The 17,387-nt window shown below is 52.5% G+C and overlaps 1 long non-coding RNA gene across 2 annotated transcripts; it reads right to left on the bottom strand.

The window, feature by feature from the left end:
* Positions 1-326: 326 nt before the first annotated feature.
* Positions 327-4,019, bottom strand: LOC140699596 (uncharacterized). 2 transcript variants are annotated; one of them, XR_012077803.1, is made up of 3 exons: positions 3,875-4,019; positions 1,997-2,105; positions 327-601 (listed from the first exon to the last, which is right to left on the bottom strand). It is a non-coding gene; the product is annotated as an uncharacterized lncRNA (long non-coding RNA). The 2 variants fall into 2 exon arrangements; XR_012077804.1 differs by having other exon boundaries at positions 3,887-3,957.
* Positions 4,020-17,387: the final 13,368 nt, after the last annotated feature.

Here is a 17,387-nt window from a genome sequence, read left to right as displayed (position 1 = left end):
TTGTTCCCCCTAAAACCCCAAATGTTTTTTAAAGGCACAAAAACTCACCTTAACTAGCTCTCTTCTGAGGGGGCTCTCTTCTGCTTCTTCGTCTTTCTGTCTCCATTTCCCTCTCTCAGACACAAACACATTCAGTTTTGTGAAAGGGGGCTTCCTGCCATACAAAGACAGACTTCGCATCTTCAGAAAGATACCTGACAAAGCACGTTTCTCAATTCAAGTCTTTGTGTGAGTTCTGGGCAACTGGCTTATTTTCTAGAACAATCGGTAGTTACAAAATCAGGAAATCATTTTCCACAAAGGAAGAGTTCTGGTCCGTGTTGATAAAGTTGGGGATGTCACATTTCATGAGTCTGTTCGGCTCCTCCTCTGGCCACCTGCTGCTTCTGATGGCTTCCTGGAGCGGAATATCACTGTAAAGGGCTATGGTAGGGATACCAGCTTTGGCCTTGTCCAAGTGGTCCACTCCATTGATGTAGCAGTGAAAGAGGGACCTAGATTCGTGATTGCACTGCCAGAGAACACCTTGGGCAGCAGCCATCTTCCAAAGTCTGACACAAAGCTGTTCAGTCTGAATCTCTTCTCGGGAGACTCTGCATTGCTATAAAGAAAACCAAAATAAAATATCGTTCACACTTTAGCTCGGTGACCTGAAGAATCAGTTTTTGCCATCTACTGAGAGCAAATCCCTGCACAGAGCATACTGACATGCACTGGAAGTGAAAGACATCACTTCTGAACACATACAATTAAACCCAAGGCAAAAGTCTAAAGTGAGGGCCCTTGGACCAACCTGAAAAGACATCGTTCCCTGAGAATTCTCAATATTGGTGTCTCGCACACCAGTGTTTCTCCGTGGGACACTCAGATCTCTTCATCAGGATTCGTTAAAGTGCTTCTTAAAATGCAGAATTCTGGGGTGCACACCCTCAGAGTCTCCAGAGGTAGCGACTGGTAGTCTGTATTTTCATAGCCACCAGGATCACTAAACATGCTCAGGTTTAGCACCGCGGTCTACATCGGGTCACCTGAGCATCAACAATTCTGTCTCAAGGGGTGGGGGGTGCCATGTGTGTCAGGGTGCTGTCCTACCCACGTGTCTCCCCTGATTCTCAGAACTGACAGTGCTGCCCCATTGGGCACGAAATACCACCATTTCACAATGCATACGCAGGGCGCCCGACTGACAGATACAATCAGTGATAGGACAGGGGACAAAACTCAGCTTCCTGATACCTACTTTCACTTACTGTGGGACGAGTGATCAATTCAAGGGTAATAAATCAGTGAATGAGTGAATAACATGACTCTCGTTAGTCCCACGAGTGCCTGGAAGAGCAAGCCTGGGCACACTGAGAACCATAACAGCCTATCTACTTAAATGTCATCCTCCACAGATCTATGTAAAGGTTACTTCCATCCAGGCAGTGACTCCAGAAGGGCAAGAATCATGTATGAACACACTCTCAAATCCAGAACAGAACCTGACAACAATTAGGCTCTGGAGTCTGTGTTTAGCGAGTGTGGAATCTCAGTGATTCCAGCTCTTACACATTGTCTTCCCATCCCACCCCTCACGATATGGCCCCTATGACCAGTTCTCCCAGGGCTGGGGCCACGGAACCCATTTATAGGACTGGAAGAATCTGATCATATAAACCATCCCCCAGATTATCATCAAGAGTCACCTGCATTTCAGGGATCAGTAATCCCAGAAGCTTTGCAGTTCAGGCAGCTGAGGGATTTTTATATCAGCTCTGTCTTCTACTGTGACTGCCTGGGTGACATCAGACAAGGAATTCTGAAAAGCCTGAACTTTTCCTTTCAGGAATAATCTAATTAACAAATCTCGTTGACCACTCAAGAAATGTGATGTGAAGATCAATGATTTACACAGGAGTACAACATTCACTAGGTCGTGGACTTAGAATCAGAGAAAAATCATTTGAGAAAGATTGACAGAATGTAGCTTTAATGCGAATTTAAGTAGTCTTACCTTTCAGTAAATCATCTTCCCCTACTTATCACTTCACCCAAGTTTAAAAATGTTTGAGAACAGGGATGAGTGTGCCAGCAATCTGAGACCCAATAACCTAAAATGTCACCTAGGAAAAAGAGGGGAGTAACATATTTTTAAAAAGCATGGTGAGGATGGCGGGGCCATCACCAACCCCAGACTAAGAAGCTCTGAGTAATAGCTTTCCTGCCTGCCTGGGACATCAGCTGATATGAAAATCCACCCAGAAAACTCACTGTCCAGCAGCTCTTCCGTAACACAGGATACACATTCTCAGAATTAAGAATTGCGTCCAGTAACCACTTCGCTGAAGAATAAAGACAAAGGAGAACAAGAGATTTCTGCCCCTCCCAAGGGAGAGCCCAGACCTCGGGCTGCATGCACTGCGCCCACCTCCCTGGAGAAGAATAAACTGGACAAGGGCGTTCTGCGAAACTGGGGCAGCAAATGTTGAGATGGGAACAAATTGATCAGCTGGCCAGGGACAGCCCCCTCCGTCGCTGCCTTGGCGGCTGCCTCAGCGCTCTCAGCCCATCCTGCCCACCTCTGGTGGCTAAGCTGTCAGGGAAACTGCTTTGCGACCTGGAGCAAGAGAGGCTGCCCTCAGGCCAAGCTGCGGAAAAGATGGGAGCTAAACCCCCTGCTCCCAAGCGGCAGGCTTCATACCCCCGCCAACACCCCGCGGCCCCCGCACCCTACTGCAACCCCGGGGAAATATGACCCGAAGAAGTGTGACCTGGGAACGAGGGGCAGCAGAGGCCGCCCCCACGTCAGGCCTCCAGAGAGATTGGTGCTTATCCTCCAGCTCTCCAGTGGCAGCCCCCTGTCCTCTCCACCTCCTGATCTCACTGCGCCCACCTCCCAGGAGCAATCAGACCGGGTGTGGGGTGTCAGGCGAATCTTGCGCCGGAGAGGACGTCCCCAGGCCAGGTCAGGGGAGAGGAGAAGAAGTGGCCCCATTAGGCGGGGCAGCCGGCCTTCGCAACTGCTTCTGCCCCTCGACCGCATCGGGCCCGTCTCCCAGGAGCAAGCTGACCTGGAGACGGGCATCCGGCTTCTTGGGCAGCAGAGGACGCCCCCAGGATTGGTCGTCGGGAAGAGGAGAGCAAATTGTCAGGCTCCGCGCTGCAGGTCTTCTACTTCCGCCATCGCCACCCCCGCACCTTAAAGTCACCGCCCAGGGCGCCCCTCCCCCAGCAGGCTGAGTGGGACAGGTGCGTCTGGTGATCTGGGGCAGGAGAGGCCAATCCCACACCAGGCCATCGGGGAGACAGGAGCCAATCCACCAGCTCCCCAAGGCAGCCCCTACCCCCGCAGCAGCCACCACTCTTGCCCATGACCTCACAGTGGCCTCCTCTAGGGAGCAGGCTGACCTGGAGATGGACGTCCGGCGAACTTGGGACAACAGAGACCACCCCCAGGGCAAACCACGGGGGGAAGTGGGAGCAAATGGACAAGCTCCATGGGAAAACCTGCCGCTGCTGCCACCACCCCCAAAGTACCAAGTCCAACTCCCGGGGTCAGGCCGACTAGGATACACGCGTCTCGTAACACAGGGCAACAGCGACCGCCCCCAGGACAAGACGCGGGGAAGATGGGAGAAAATGGGCCGCTCCCCCGCTGCAGGCCGCCGACCACCGCCACCCCTGCACCCTGACTACCCTGCCTCCCGCCCCCAGCAGGCAAAGTGGGACAGGGGTGTCCCGGGACCTGGAGCAGCAGAGGCCGCCTTCAGGCCACGCGGTGCAGACATGGAGCTAATCCACAAGCTCCTCCGGGGCAGCCTCCCTATGCCCGCAGCCACCACCTTACCAGCCCCCTGACCGCACCGCACCCATCTCCCAGGAGCAAGCTCACGTGGAGTCGGACCTCAGGCAAATCTCCGGCGGCAGAGGTCGCCCCCAAGCCAGGCCGCGGGGGAGAGAAGAAATGGAGCAGCTCCCTGGAACACATCCCCTGCCCCTGCCGCCTCCGCCGCCGCCTCCCAGGAGCAAGCTCTTCTGGAGAACCGCGTCCCGCCTCTAGGGCAGCAGAAGCCGCCCCTCGCTCCGCCGCTGGGGAGAGCGGAGCGAATTGACCGGCTCCCCCGCGGCAGCCCCCCTCCCCCCGTGGGCCCCGCACCTTAACGGCCCCGCCCCCACTCCGCACTCAGCAAGCTGAGTGGGACAGGAGTGTCCGGCGACCTGGGGAAGCAGAGGCCGCTCCCAGGCCCAGCAGCCGGGAAATGGCAGCTATTCCACCCGTTCGCCAGGGGTAGCCCCGCTCCGCCCCTCTACCGCTGCCGCCGCCCGCTGACCTAACCGCCCCACCTCCCAGGAGCAAGCTTACCTGGAGTCCAACATCTGGCGAATCTCCGCCGGCCAAGCCCCACCCCAGGCCAGGCTGCAGGGAAGAGAAGAAATCGACCGGCTTGCCCGGGCAGCCTCCCAACCGCCACCGCCGCCGCCGCCGCCGCCGCCGCCGCCCCAAAGCATTGCAATAGCCTCCCGGGGTCAGGCTGACAGCAAGGATGTGCACTTGCCTTCTAATCCTGGCCACGTCCCTGAGCACCTCCCTGCATCCCTACACTCCCTGCACCTCCGAACCCCTGCTACACTCTGCAATTCTGCATCCCTCCACCCCCACATCCCCTGAAATGCCTGCGCCCTCCACAGCCCCTGCACCCCTGTCACCAGTTACACTTTTGCACTGCTTACACTCCTGCACCCCTGCATGTCCCACACACCACCTCTTGGGCCTTTGGCAGAGTCTCTGCTGTTAGACCAATGCACAGGGACTCACTCTTTGCCAGTACATGATGCATCAGTGGACGTCAGGGGTTGCCTGCAGGAAGGTACATGTTCCCGGTCACTAGCCTGGGCCACTAGGGTGATCTCTGTGAGGTCACCCAGGATGGGTTCAGAGATGCTGTTCTCTGGGAAGAGAGGAGTTGAAACCGGTCTTGAGGGCAGAGCTGTGCTCACCAGGCCGTCCACGCTTCATGTTTTACACAGGGCTTCGGAGAAGTGAAATGGATCCGGCCAAGTAAGACCGGCCTGCTGTGCGCCCACCTCAGTCCTGGGCTCTGAGTCAGACCGACAGGCTCCCACACTCAGGGCCCAGTTTGGGCACCTGAATTGTCCCTTTGAGGCATCCCATCAGTTCTCAGGATGAAGTCTGGCTGCTTCCACCCCATGGCCCTCCCTCCTACTGTGCTGGCCTCAGGAAGGTTCCTTATTTGGGGAAGAAGGCAGCCCACACCCTACCCCACCCCTCACGTTTCTCTAACCCAGGCTGGTGCTCTCTCTGCCCCTCAGAGTCTGGGAAGCCATCCCTCTTCAGTTATGTCCCTTCTGAGATGGACTTGCTTCCACTCAATTCTAGGCGAGGATGCACCATGGAATGCACTGGGTAAGAGAACCAAAATAAATAATTTCTTCTGTGAGGTTGTCTATTTATCTACTGGGGCTGGGCTGTGTGTAGTTTGCTACAGCTATTGGTGTGAGAGGCTAAAACAGCCTGTGTGTCCTTGTTTTGATCTCCCCGCTGTCTTTGGGTTTTCCCTAGACACTCCTGAGACATTTACTTCTTTTAGTTTTACTCCTGTTATTACACACGGGCCCTACTGACATGGAGGTAAGGTGTTGGGGGAGCGGGACAGAGCAGGGCATCTGCAGTCCTGTGATTAGTTCTCATTGAGCCTGTGCCCTGAGCTGTGACCTCCACAAGTGTGTCTCTTTCCCCCCACCCCAATTTGGGTGACACAGAAGGGATTTCCCTTCTCCCAGGTTGGTTAGGCTCTGGTAAAATTATTTCTCATTAAAAAAACAAACAAACCATAAACAACTTCCCCCAATGAAACGGAATGTTCTGGGTGTATTTCAATACAGTTATTTTCTCCTTTCCAGGCAGGAAGCATGAGGAGTTATCCTCTGACCTTCATTCTGAGAACAGGACACGGTCCTGGATGTAAAATACATGAAAAAGAGCATGGGGCCCCTCTGACTGGCCCCCTGGAGTTGTCACACTCTGATTTCCCCACACTGAGCCTCCTGCTGGCCTCAGGGACCTGTTAAATCTACCTGCCCCCGGGATTCTTACAAAAGCAGGTTCTGCCTTGGGAGCTGTGACTCTCCAAGCCTGCCCGCTGTTCCCTTTGCAACCTCTCTGGGTTGGGAGCAGCTTTCCCCCTCAGTTTTCTGGGATCTAAGAAGAGCAGTGGGTTTGCAGCTCCCTCAGATCTGGTGTTATTTTCAGGACAGGAGGAAGAACTTCTGAGCTGCACACGAGCTGGACCAGAGGCTGGAATCCTCCCTTCCTCTGCCACTGTGCAATCAGTGGCTATGGTTCTAGCCGAGTTTCTGAAGATGTGGACTTAAACACACATATCCCAGCCCCCACAGGAGCACACAGTCCCATAAATCCACCTAGTTTCCACTGGTAACTATGGAGCCGATGGGGAAACGGGTTTCGGGACCACAGAGGCCTGACTGCACGACTTGCTCCGTGGCCTATTTATGTGGTTGCTCTGGGCCTTGTCTGAAGTGGCTTGCTTACCACACCTGGTACGTGGGAAACACAAAATAAGTACTAGAACCTTCACTTTTTCTCCCTCCAGGGCCTTCAAACATAGAAAGTAATAAGTGAACTCAGACAGCCTAGTCACCACAATGAGGTCCGTCCAGCCTGGCTCTCCTGAGTGATGGGCACTGACTTGCACCTTAACTCGGAACAGTAGAGGAACCGTCTTCCTCTAACTGGGCCTCTCCCCACACCAGGCACGCCCGCAGCTCAGACGGGGCCAGCTGCCCCACTGAGGTGTGTGCTGGTGGCTTCAGTGTGACCTGGCCCTGCCGGGACATGAACCTGCAGTGAGTGAGGTGGAGGGTCGGGTGGAGGGGGGTCCCTTCTGGGGTGGCAGGGGGCCCGGTAGCACCCCTCCCAGCCTGGTGCCTGGGGCTCCCTAACACCTCCTACAACTCCTGGGTTGGCTCCGGTCCTGGCCACTCCACACACCCTCCCAGTATCTTTTCATTATGTCCCTTTTCTGCTTTTATCAGCGAGAAGTGGCTTCTGTTGCTTGTTCAGTGAAACAGTACATCGGTAAACCAGACTACTTCTAATATCAGTAAAATACCAACCTCGGTCAGCTCGCCGGGCAGACCGTGCAGCACAAAGGCCTGAACAGGGCTGTGCGAACGGCTTACGTGAAGGGCCCTCATCATCTGTCTTCAGAGATACAGAAGCTGATGGTTCAGGTAAAACCTTAGGGTGGGATTGAGGAATCCAAAGCTGGTTGGTTTCAAAGGCTAACTGGTCAGACCAGACCCCTGAGCTGTGGTCAGAAGCCTGGCTCAACGTCACGCAGACTCAGCGTCCTAAGTGCCGGGTGGGGCCGGTGCTGTTCCCTTTGCAGGCTCTCGTTGGGGATTCACTGTAGCCCCTTAAATACAGCAGAAATTCCAGCCCCATTAGCCCCCACCCTGAGTGTTCCATGACACAAATCCCGGGAGTGTTTAATTTTCATCTTTGTTTAGGAGGATGAAGGTGGTTCAAGAGAAGACATAAATTCACACTTAGTGACACAAGGTCACAGCCAGTACTTCCTCCACGGAGAGCTATGTGCTCCCACAGTGGTGGCTGGGGGCTGGGCAGAGACTATCTGCTGGTCCCAGAGGGACTCGCTCCTCTGGCCACAACTCATGGGTTGGACAACAGATCCAGAGAGTGACAGAGCATCTTTCCTGGGAATTTGGAACTGACACATAGAAATCAAGTTCACTCATCTGGGGATTGGCGGAGGGGAGGGGCGGTGGTTGGAAATCAAATGAAACCAGAGCATGAGAGAAAGTTAGAAGTGAAAGAGCGAGAGACAGAGAGACTGAGCTTGTGAGAGCAAAGAGTCCGAAAGAAGGCAAACAATCAGGGGACAGAGGAATTCCAGCTCCTGACTGTCTAGTCTGTCCCAGCCCATCAACGACCCCGTGAGATGTTTAAAAACATTCCAGTTTTGCAGATTAGGAAACAGGCTGAAAGAGGTGGGGGCTGGGTTTGGGTGCACAGTTAATTCAATTGCCGCTGGACCCCACACTTCCCATTGCCTGAAGGCACCCTAATCCTCACTGGGACCCCTGTGGTCCCCTGACAGCCCAGCACCCTGATCAAAGGGCCCCTGCGGGAGTGGGAACCCCTCTTGAGTGTGGAGAGTTCCCTGCCCCGAGATGCCATGCATCAGCAGGCTCCCGCTCACCCCAGGTTAACATCAGCCCAGCTGTACAGTCTCCCGACCCGCTTCCCTCCCTGCCAGGCACCCCCATCCTTACCACCGAGTGTACTGCAGGAATTCAGGCACAGGGATGCCCAAATCAACACGAGCCCACCGGCTATAGAAACAGCAGACTCCCAGCCCCCCCTGGGTTGCGAGGGGACAGAAGGTGTCCTCAACTTTCATGTGTCTAAGACAATCTTCTTCAGCTGGAGGTTCTAGAGAAAAATAAAAGGTCCAAAACATAGTTCAGTGAGGAATTCCTCCAAGGACCTGACTCCAGTGTCTACAACCATGTGTACCTACCCCCGGACTTGGGGTGAAGGTGGATTATTGATCAGCACAACCCCTGGTGGCCCAGCTCCTTGGCTTGGCTGCCCAGAGGGGGCTGGGGGAATGGGTAAGACCAGGGCACTCAGGAAAAGCACAGAGGACCTGACCTCTCCCTTCTGCACTCGTAAACCCTTCCCCAAATCTCAAGGCATTGGACAGAGAGCCGCCACAATAATGAGATGCTCCCATCACTTCACTCACTCCTGTCGGTTCACTTACATGCTGAGCATCCACTGGGTCCCAGGACATGACACATAGGATGGCTGATGGGACAGGCTTGGTCCTTCCCCCTGGAACCTGTTCAATCTGATCAAAGAATGATCACTCATAAAGAGTTTCTCAAAATTATACAGAGACCAAAGACCAACTGCAGAGTGAACCAAATTTAAAAATATATATGAAGATCCCCCAGTCTCCCCGCCTATGGTTAACAGCATAAAGCAAAAAATTCTTGCCTTTAATCACCAAGGAAGTTGTCACCCCCTCTCAGGTGGAAAGGAGAGTTATTCTTTGAGCACGTCACAGAAGTGCTCCATCGGATTGGACCAGGGCACCTACATTCATTCAGCAAATGTGTATAAGCTCCTACTACGTACGGGAATCTCCTAACTAGACCGTTCCCAAGGCTCTCGGGCTTTATCAGTCAACAAAATAGACATCACTCCCCATCACTGGGGGCTCACAATTTTAGCAGAGGAAACAGGCAGCATGTTGGGGTAGCAAGAGTTTGGAAAAATTTTTAAAAAAGAGTGATATGAGCAAACTCGGGTGATGGCGGTGGGGTGGGAGGCAGGCAGGAGGGAATAAGGCAATCCTGGCAGATCTCACGGAGTAATGAACTTGAAGCAGAATAGATCCGGAGGAAGAAGGAAGAGCCGGAGCCAGAGGCCCCCAGAGTGAGGGGGATAGTGTGGGCAGAGAGGCAGAACACGCCGGGTCCTGAGGCCTTTGTGACGACTTTGGCTCCTAATGACATGGTGACCCGTTTAATGAGTTTTGAGGGGAGGGATGATGTAGTCCAACTTATGCTTTTGTGTTTGTGTTTTTTGGGGGGAGGTAATTTATTTATTTTAATGAATGTGCTGGTGATTGAACCCAGGATCTCAAGCATGCTAAGCATGCGGCCTACCACTGAGCTACACCCACCACCCCCAATGTATGTTTTAACAGGCTCCCTCTGACTCTGTGTGGATGAGAGATTGTAGGAAAGCAAAGATGGAAACAGGAGGCTATTGGTATCCAGGAAGGGCTGAAGGTGGCTCTTAGGAGGGCGGGGAGCAGAGAGCAGGTATTTAATTAAGACAGAATATCCAGAATTTTCTAACAAGCTGGATTTGCTGTCTGTGAGTGTAAAAGAAAGAGAGAGAAAGGACATGGTTCCAACATCTGGGCCTGGACAATGGGAGGGATGTCCTCTCCGGATGGGAAAGGGGATGGGAAAAGGTGGGGCTGAGCAGGTGGAAAGGGGCTGGTATCAGCTCAGTTCTTCAATGTCATGGTTAAGGGGTGTATTACATATTGCCACAGAAGTGCCTAATAGGTAGAGGAATCTGTTTTCTTTTTCTTTTTAACATTTAAAAAATATAATTTAAACATATTAATTGTATTATGTGAATGATTTGGGAATTTTGTTTCATGCCAAGGTATATGTTATATATAGCCAAATGGAACATATATCAAAAAAGGGGAGAAATGAGGGCTTTCACATAAACTGACTGTCCGTAATGTAGGTAAAATTTCAATAAAACCAGTCTTCAGGGCAAAAACCTCATCGCGGTGTTACATAAAAATAAATGAAAAACGACTATGTTGATGTACCATTATTTCATGTTACATAATAGCCCCAAACTAACACAGTGTTTAACTATGAGGCTTGTAGAAATACTATTCGCTTTATTCACATAAATACAGAAGTGCAGAAATGTTCTAAGGTAGAATTAGCATCTTAGTGGAAATAATACATATTTGAGCATTTTACATGATATATATGTACTGATTCAAAATTTGGAAAAGTAATTACATAGTAGAACATATGTATGAATGAGAAAGCAAGATGAATGAAAGGAAAAGAATGTGATGTGAGTCTCAGGGATAAAGGCTCAGATGGAAAGGGGAAATCAGGGAATTTTGGAGAAATCGAGAAATTGATGGCATGCCAATTTCCAAGGCTGGGTTGCTTCCACCAAAGGAATAGCAGAGAGAGAGAGGAGAGGCCCAGGAACGCACCCTGGGGAACACCCACAGTATATGTTTGGAAAAAACAGGAGACATTGGCAAAGGACCAGCCAGCAGGCCAAAAGCAGAAACAGACAGAGCGATGGGCTGGAGGTTGAATGAAGCAGGAACACGGGGTAGGAGGGATGGAAGAGCTGGGTCAAATGCTGCCGAGGGGCCAAGCATGATGAGGAGTCAAAATTGACCACTATATTTAGCAACATGGGGTCACTGATGGCCTTGACAGGGCAGTTTCCATAGAGCGAGGGATCAGGCGAAAAGCCAGAGTGGGTGTAAAAGGGGATGGCTCAAGAGAAGATGCAGACAGTGAGTTTAAACAACTCCTTAAAGATTTGCTGCAAAGACACAGGGTGGCAATTGGTGGGGGTGAATTATGGTCAAGGAGTGCTGTTTGTTTAAGAGGATGGACATTTATATACTGATGGTGCCAACTAGCAGGAGAACAAAATAGATGAGGCAGTGAAAGAGAGGATGGTTTTGGGAGTGACAACCCAGAGAAGATGGGAGGGATGGGGCCTCGGGGACTTTTGGAGGAACTGGCTTTCGATGCCAATTTTAATAAGCAGTGGGGCACCGAGAGTGAGGTCACAGACATCAGAAGGCGAGCGGATGTGCTGGGAGTTGCTTGTGAAATTTCTCTTCTGTTGGCTTGTTTGCTTGTTCAAAGTATAAAACTAACGTTACCAGCTGAGGAACAAGGAGGAAGAAAGAGTTACTGGAGCCATGAGCAGAAGATAAGAAAGAGCCTTCCAGGGAGAATGGGACAGTAAAAAGGGCAGGGGGAGGCGGGGGAGTGAGCTCCCAGAAAGTTACATTTTCTCTTTGACGTCCCCAAATGTGTGATGTGTTATTACCCTTCCTGCTGTCTACAAAATAAAAATTAATTATATTTCAGAGGAAATGCTATTTCATTCTAAGAGGCTGCCTGTTTCTCAGGAATGGTCATCTTAAACTGCAAATATTACAAACAACGTTGAAAAGATGAACCTGTGTACCTAAAATCCCCTATTTTCTATTAATCTGTTTACTACTTAGTTCCCCTATCAATAACACATAACAAATACTGCCATGATGGAGGTACATCGATGCTTAAAAGGAAATGAAATCTGTATCCTTTAGCTAAATTCCATGGCTTCCTTAATATGCAGTTCCACTTGGAATTTAGGAATGTCTGGTATAAGAAGTGAGAAACAGTTTGAGAAAATCCCGGCTCAGAATTATACATCACAACCACATCTCACAAGTATATACAGCCGTAAAAAAGTTTAAAAGCAAAACTCCGTAACTACTCTTAAAGACCTTTGCAAACCTGGGCCTACCAAGATGTTTCCAAACTGGAAAGGAACTCCAATCTCTTGCCTGGTACCGGACCAGAGGCTGGCCAGCCTTTTCTGTAAAAGTGAGAGAGTAAATATTTTCAGTTTTGCAGATCATTTTGTTGTAACCATGCAGGTAGGCAATAAGAAAGCTAAGAGCACTGGGAGACAGGAAACAAACGGGCATGCCCACACTCTCCCTTCCACTCAGGGCAGCTTCTCTGTGGTGGGGAGCTTTGCCACAAACACTTGCTTCTTTGTTTCCATTGGTTTCTTTGTTTCCACCTTACTGCTCAAGCTCAGAACTTCAGGTGGGCCTGGTCCTTCAGCATCCATGCAGAGAAGGCTGAGCGGGGTTGGGAACCCCACCTGATGGAGAAGAGAGATTACTGGGAGGGACATTGTGGAGGCCACCATGACACGAGACAATCACACCTTCCGCGGTGAAAGGGAACGAAGACAAGGGAAGGACACAGTAGTGGGATCCCTAGGTCGCCTGCCAGGCTTGTTCTCCCTCCACGGCAACCATGGGGGCCTGGGGGGTGTTGGGCTTCAGCTACGGTGATTAGGATGAAGGGACTCAATATACAGGACCCTCCACCTCCTCACTAGGTTCCAAACGCAGCCCCTCTAAGTCCACCCTCTGAGTTTCTGGAACTCTGCTGGAAGAATACATGAGCAGGCCAGAGCCAGAGCCCAAGCCAAACATGACAGGGGTCTCGTGGGGCTGTAACCCCATGCTCAGTGGTCGGGGACTCCTTGCAAATCTGCATAAATCCCTGTTCCACCTCATTCCTGGGAGAAACCCCAGATCTCCTCCTGCTCTGTCTGTTCTTCTCTTGAGGCTATTGTCCTGGAGGGATGCTGAGTCCTTGAACCTGGTCCTCCAAACGTACATAAGCAGCCTGTTCAATAAAACAAATTATGCACTTTTTCACATTTGCCAGTTTTTTGATTCCAGAAAGGCTGTGGGACTCATTCTCACAGTCTCCTGTGCCGCCACCACATGGTGGCCCTCTGCTCATGTAAACACGATTTCCCACAACCACACCCTGCCTCCCAGCTTGTCAGAGGGGAGTGTCCCACAAAGACACAGGTGTTTGTGAGGATCCTGTCCCCCAGCAGAAAGCCTGCTCCTGGAGCCACGGACAGGGATCTGGCCTCCTAAGCCGCTCAGCTCTAATTCAAAGCCTAAAGTGGGGGCCCCGAACATTGCTGAATGACTTTCTGAATCACCTGGAATGGAGGGGACTGATTTTCTTTCCAGGAATGGAGGTAGCGTAGCCTCCATTTTCAGGGCTGACCTTGACGATGGATCTAGTTCCCCCGACTGCACCGCAGGAAGGAGAGGCCCTTCCATCCCACAGCTTGGAAACCCAACCCAAGGGAGTACTGAAGCAGTGCATTGCTGCCAGGTCCAGCATCTCTGCAGAGTGGCCTCTGCCCTTGAATGAGCCCCTTCCCAGGGCCTTCCTTGCCCGGACACGACCACACCCCAGGCTGTGCCAGAGCTCTGGGGTTCTGCGTGTCCAGGGCACACAGGTGGGACCTGAGCCAGGTGTCCCCTGGGCCTCAAGGGAGAGAGGTCTACTTCTGCATCAGGGGAAGGTGACCCCACAAGGCTGGCAGGACACTCTCAATATGGACCTCCAGGAGCCCTGAGAGCAGTTTCCCTGCAGGTGTTAAGAGCCATCATCAGGAGGGCAGGCCCCTCTTTGTGCAGACCATCCAGCAGTGCTGGGCCCACGTGCTGACCTCAGAAATCTACATGCCCCCAGGATACCCCAGGCAACCTCACAACTTCGTCACTTGGTGACCTGGGTACCACGAGCTCCTTGGCCATCCCATGAGGGTGGTCCTTGCAGGCATGGTCTCCAGGTTCTCCCGTTGAGAAATCCCCCTGGGTTTCTGTGGTCACAGAGCACACACCAGAAGATTCTAGTCCTGCAGTGACCCCCACAGCAGTCAGCTCCCCTGTGCATGTCCAGGGACAAGTGACAGCAATTTATTGCCAGGAACCGTGATGAACAAGGGGGTGGGATTCCATACTAAGTTCAGGATCCTGGTAACTCACTCTGCACCCCAAAAAGCTTCCATGAGAAATGTGTGTATTGGGATGTCTGTGCCCCTAGAAGAGCTGTTCCTGAGGGTTCCTGGGACCCTCCAGCCCCTCTCAAGGTTCTCAGATCCTGGGTCTAAATTTCTATCTGCCTCTTTTGGTGTACGGCCACCTGTGTCTCGTGGTCACAGGTCACTTTATTGCATGACTTGGCATGTTCTTAGTGCTCGTCCTCCACCCCTGCACTAGACTCCCAAGATGTTCCCACTGACCCTTGGCTCCCTGGGTGGCTCGGGGGGCCCTAAGTCTGCACCCTTCACTCTCCTCCTCTACCCCCACCTCTGGGGCCACCCCTAGGTGGACTTGGAGGTGTTTGTAAATGAGTCTTACACAAGGACATGTCTGGACAAAGCAGGACCCCACCCCCGGAAAACTCACCTGCTCCCTTCTCAGAAGAGGACCCCACAGCCCCACATTGCCTCCCAGGGGTCTACTCAGGACACAGTCCTCCAGTTCTGGGCAAGGTGTCTCCCTGGAATCCTTGCTTCCGGGAAGAGCCTCTCTGTCCTTCTTCAGAGTTTAGAGGTGTTCCCATGTCCCTGACCACCAAGATGCCCAGCACAGTCCCTTCAGTGACCTGGAGAGACAAGGAACTTATGTGGCCACAGGTCTCACAGGACACACCTGCAGGGACCCCAGGCTAAAGGGCTGTCCTTCTGCCTTCTCAGGTGTGGCTCCCGTGGTACCTTTTTGCAGGGGGTCCAAACGGGGAGTGTGGCCCAAAGCAGTTCATGGGGCTCTCTGGGAAGGGAAGACTTGGGCCAGGTGGCCTTGCCTGGTTTCCCTGCTGGGCCACTCTGAAAACCCCCGCTCCTCTGGCTGTGGCTGGAGTCCCCCCAAACCTCAGGGCGGGGCCCTTTCTCTCAGCCTCCACTGACTCCAAAGCCACGCTGGTGCTGGCGAGGGGAAAGAGCTTTCTTGCCTTCTTTTGGCCAAGTTGCCACAGGTGGATGCTGCGGGGAGCTGGAGAGAGAGGTAGCACTTGCTCAGATGTGAGTGGTTAAGCAATTTGACACCCTGTCAACTAGCCTTAAACATTGGAATGAGGACTTTCCCGGTAAAGCTGGAAGTTACTTTCAGTAACTTGTCTAAAGATTTCTTTCTTTTTTTTCCACTTAAAGACTCATAAAATCTCTCCCAGGTCATTCTTGGTATGGACCATTATCCAGGGATCAATCAGGAAATGCAGGAGGAGAGGGGTGGGGGTGGGGGAGAGGGGAGGTTAGATCAGAGCCCACGGAGAGGAGATGCCCCTCCCAGGAGCCACACACTGGGCTGTGGCTTCTGGCATCCAGCTCTCCTGTTCTCAGGCCCATTCCATCTGCGGAGTTTTCCAAAAAAAAAATGGTGGAAGGGCCATGGAGGACACCTAGACCTTCCAGAATAGACAGGGGGAGCAGAGTCACCATGCTGGCCCTGGGTTTGGAGACAGACCTGCAGTGGAGACCACAGGCTTCTGAGAAGCCAGTTTCGAAATAAAGGCAGTATGCACTGGAATACCCGGTTCTAGCGAGTTCTTCATCATAGACATGTAATTTACATAGTTCTCACCACGAAATTCTGTGTTCCCAACACGCTACATGAATGACGGCTTCAACACACATTCATTTCTGAGATGTGAACAAGTGTAGAGCCGCTCTTTCATCCAGCATAATGGGCATGGCTACACCTAAGAACACTTACCAAGATTTCTCAGCAAGAGCCAATTTCGAAATAAAGGCAGTTTGTGCAGGAAAAGCCTGTTGGAGTGAGGGCGTCCCCATACACATGTAAGATATATAGTTCCCCTCACCATGAAACGCTGTTCCCAACATGCTACATGCATGAAGGCTTCGACACACATTCAGTTCTAAGATGTAAGCATGTGGAGTGCCGCTCTTTCATTCAGCACAAAAGGCATGGTTACACCCAGGAAGATTTACCCAGATTTCTCAGCTGCTTCCTTCAGCCAGATTCAAAATAAAGGCAGTTTGTGCTGGGAAAGCCTGTTGGAGCGTGTTCAGAGCTGTTTCGGGCTCTGTCCCAGCTGGAGGGTGCAAAGCCCAACCTCCAGAAAGAGGGACCAGGACTCCAGCCTCCAGGTGGTGTTGCCTTTGTTGGGGAACAGTGATCTTTGGGTAAGATATTTTGCAGCTCTCTCTAAAAACTGCTTTGACTTAAGTTTGCATCCTAGTCACCAGTTCCAGGACAACAGAAAAGGCATACCCTACATCCCTTTGCACTCAACTCTTCCCAAAAGAGCAAATATTTGTCCATGAAAATACCAGCTGCTCTTCTAAGGCCCACTAAATACCCAGCAGTGTGGGCGGTGCACTCTTGATCAGGGACAGGAGGAGAGGGAACAGCGGTCCTCCGGTAGGCTTGGCCTGGTGTGGCAGCTGCGCTGTGGGTGCATGGTGGGGAGGGAATGCAGGGAATCCTGTTTGAGGGGCCTCTGTGCACGCCTGCATTATAGTCTGAGGTTTCATACAAAGGCTCCAGGCATCCTAACTGATCAGATACAGACCCCACCCTTGGGCTGGAACCACCAGGAGATAAGTACCTGTAACAGGGACAGTGCCTGGTGTGGGGAGAGGTCATGGGACACTCCGGGGGCAGGGGCGGTGGTGCTGGGGAAGGCAGGGGATGCAGTGAAGGGTGGAGGGAGCAGGGTCCTTTGCTTGGGGGTGCGAGTTCTTTGGGAGACCACAGGGCATGGCACACATCATCCCCACCCTATACCCCAAATTCCTAGCCCCGCCAACACAGGGGCTGCTCTGCACCCTCTCAACGTGGCTCTCCTGTAAGACCGCACCCAACCAGGCATCTGGCACCCTGCCCTACCTCCCTTCTTGGGACAGATCCCGTCTTCTTGGAAACTGCCTTGCAGCGCGTATTCAAGGCCGGCAGCCGGCCTGGCGGATCTGCACTTCAGGTGCCCTACCTGGCCAGCCGTGCCTGCCTGGGCTCAGTCCTCTATCTTGCCCACCGGTAGCCTGGGTCCACTTCCGGTGCAAGCGGAGGCCCCGGAGCCCAGGCTGAGCCCCGCACACAGACAGGTGAGGGTGCCCCCGCCCCGCTGCCCCGCCGCCCCGCCCACTGGTGGCAGCACTGCCCCAGCCTCCGGCCGGTGCCACCTGCAGG

Source organism: Vicugna pacos, chromosome 11 (assembly GCF_048564905.1).
Source record: "Vicugna pacos chromosome 11, VicPac4, whole genome shotgun sequence".
Taxonomy (NCBI): domain Eukaryota; kingdom Metazoa; phylum Chordata; class Mammalia; order Artiodactyla; family Camelidae; genus Vicugna; species Vicugna pacos.
The sequence above is the reverse complement of the archived record's forward strand: the minus strand, read 5'-3'. Positions and strand labels throughout refer to the sequence as shown.